Source organism: Monodon monoceros, unplaced genomic scaffold (assembly GCF_005190385.1).
Source record: "Monodon monoceros isolate NGI ecotype Baffin Bay Population unplaced genomic scaffold, NGI_Narwhal_1 Contig6441_ctg1, whole genome shotgun sequence".
In the NCBI taxonomy this organism is placed as follows: Eukaryota; Metazoa; Chordata; class Mammalia; order Artiodactyla; family Monodontidae; genus Monodon; species Monodon monoceros.
The window spans coordinates 1-2,978 of NW_021702166.1; the positions used below are offsets into that span (position 1 = coordinate 1).

General features: G+C 47.2%; 1 pseudogene; it reads left to right on the forward strand.

Annotated features, from left to right (window-relative positions):
- Positions 1 to 1,753: 1,753 nt before the first annotated feature.
- On the forward strand, positions 1,754 to 1,875 carry LOC114890776 (annotated as a pseudogene).
- Positions 1,876 to 2,978: the final 1,103 nt, after the last annotated feature.

Consider the following 2,978-nt stretch of genomic DNA (forward strand, 5'->3'; position numbering starts at 1 on the left):
CTTGCCTGAAGTACAAGAGAAACACTCCACGTACCTGCCAGCAGGCCAATGAGCAGCATCACCGCCCATCCCGACCAGGCGTCCAGCAAGCTCTTGATGAACTCCCATATGGACTCCTTGCTTTTGCTGGTTATCTAGAAGCAGAAAGACATCGGAGCTGATGTGGATACACTTTCCAATTCAGGCTTCCTTCTCTGAAACTGTTTCCTCAGGAAACACAGTGGTTGAGAAAACAAATATAATGAAGCAACTAGACTGCCGCTAACGTGATTCTTTCAGTTACCTAGCACAGTGGTTAAATGGGCTTTCTAGTTCACAGAGCTATAAAGATGCCATTGTAGTCTCCAAAGAATCCAAAAAAATTCACTTACTTAAAAAAACCTCACTAAGTGTGATGTGATCTTTGATTATTTCAAAGCCATTCTGAAGGAAGACATCACTTTGGTGTCACCGTTTTGAATACAAATCATTATTTTAGCCTAAATCGTAAGGTCTGTTCACAAAAGACCCTCTTTGACAAAGACTTCAATTCCTTCTTTCATTTTCCAGGCTACATGTTAACAACAAGAACGAACTTAATTTCTTTCTCTTCCTTCCTTCCTCCCTCCCTCCCTCCCTCCCTCCCTCCCTCCTTTCTTTCCTTCCTTCCTTCCTTTATGGCTGCGTTGGGTCTTCATTGCTGTGCGCGGGCTTTCTCTAGATGTGGCGAGCAGGGGCTGCTCTTCGTTGCGGTGCGCGGGCTTCTCATTGCGGTGGCTTCTCTTGTTGCAGAGCACAGGCTCTAGGCGTGCGGGCTTCAGTAGTTGTGGCACGTGGGCTCAGTAGTTGTGGCTCGCGGGCTCTAGAGCACAGTCTCAGTAGCTGTGGCACAGGGGCTTAGTTGCTCTGTGGCATGTGGGATCTTCCCAGACCAGGGCTCAAACCCATGTCCCCTGCATTGGCAGGTGGATTCTTAACCACTGCGCCACCAAGGAAGTTCCAAGAACTTACTTTTTTTTTTTTTTGCGGTACGTGGGCCTCTCACTGCTGTGGCCTCTCCCGTTGCGGAGCACAGGCTCTGGACGTGCAGGCTCAGCAGCCATGGCTCACGGGCCCAGCCGTTCCGCGGCATGTGCGATCCTCCCGGACCGGGGCATGAACCCGAGTCCCCTGCATCGGCAGGCGGACCCCCAACCACTGCGCCACCAGGGAAGCCCCGAACTTTCTTTTTTTAATTGAAGTATAGTTGATTTACAATGTTAATTTCAGGTGTACAGCAAAGTGATTCAGTTATACCTATATATATATTCTTTTTCAGATTCTTTTCCATTATAGGTTATTACAAAATATTAAATATAGTTCCCTGTGCTATACAGTAGGTCCTTGTTGTTTATCTACTTTATATATAGTAGTGTGTATCTGTTAATCCGAACTCCTAATTTATCCCTCCCCCACCCTCTTTCCCCTTTGGTAACTGTAAATTGGTTTTCTATGTCTGTGAGTGTATTTCTGTTTTGTAAATAAGTCCACTTGTACCACTTTTTTAGATTCCACATATAAGCAATATCATATGGTATTTGTCTTTCTCTGACTTACTTCACTCAGTATGACAATCTCTAGGTCCATCCATGTTGCTGCAAATGGCATTATTTCATTCTTTTTTATGGCTGAGTAATATTCCATTGTATATATGTACCACACCTTCTTTATCCATTCCTCTGTCAGTGGACATTTAGGTTGCTTCCATGTCTTGGCTATTGTGAATAGTGCTGTTAGCTTTGTGCAGTGGCAGTATCATAGCCAATGAGGTTTATCTGAGGCATGATACTGCTAATTGTAAATAGTGCTGCTATGAACATTGGGGTGCATGTATCTTTTTGAGTTAGAGTTTTCTCTGGATACATACCCAGGAGTGGGATTGCTGGATCACATGATAACTCTAATTTCAGTTTTTTAAGGAACCTCCATACTGGTCTCCATAGTGGCTGTATCAACTTACATTCCCACCAACAGTGTAGGAGGGTCCCCTTTTCTCCACACCCTCTCCAGCATTGCTGTTTGTAGCTTTTTTGATGACAGCCATTCTGACCGGTGTGTGGTGATACCTCATTGTAGTTTTGATTAACAGCAAGAAGGCTGAAGGAGCCAGCCTGGATCACGCTTTCCAGGCAGATGGTTGCATCTAAACACATCGTAAGAGCACCCGTTTGCCTCCCTGTGTTAACAGAATCCTACATTCCTGAGACCATCATTCCCCTCATAACCCTTTAAAGCAAGGGCTGGCAAACATTTTCCGTAAAGAGACAGAAAGTAAATATTTTCGGCTCGGCAGGTCAGTTGGTCTCCGTGGCAACTACCGGACTCTGCTGTTGTAGCACAGAAGGAGCCATATAGAGCATGGCAGTGCACCTCTCTTGTATCCTGTGGCCATGAAAAGGAAATCCAGGGCTTTCTCAGTGGCGCAGTGGTTGAGAATCCACCTGCCATTGCAGGGGACACGGGTTTGACCCCAGTCCAGGAAGATCCCACATGCTGCAGAGCAGCTAAGCCCATGTGCCACAACTACTGAGCCTGTGCTCTAGAGCCCGCGCGCCACAACTACTGCAGCCTGCACGCCTGGAGCCCGTGCTCTGTAACAAGAGAAGCCACCGCAATGAGAAGCCAGCGCACCACAACAAAGAGTAGCCCCCACCCTCCGCAACTAGAGAAAGCCCACGCACAGCAATGAAGAACCAACACAGCCAAAACCAAACAAACAAACAAATAAATAAATAAATAAATAGGAAATCCAGGGACTTCCCTGGTGGTCCAGCGGTGGAGAGTCCACCTTACAGTGCAGGGGCCACAGGTTCGATCCCTGGTCAGGAAACTAAGATCCCAAATGCCGCGGGGCAACTAAGCCCACGCACCACAACTACTGAACTCGTGCGCCTCAACTAGAGAGCCCACGTGCCATAAACTACAGAGCCCACGCGCCCTGGAGCCCGTGTGCCACAACT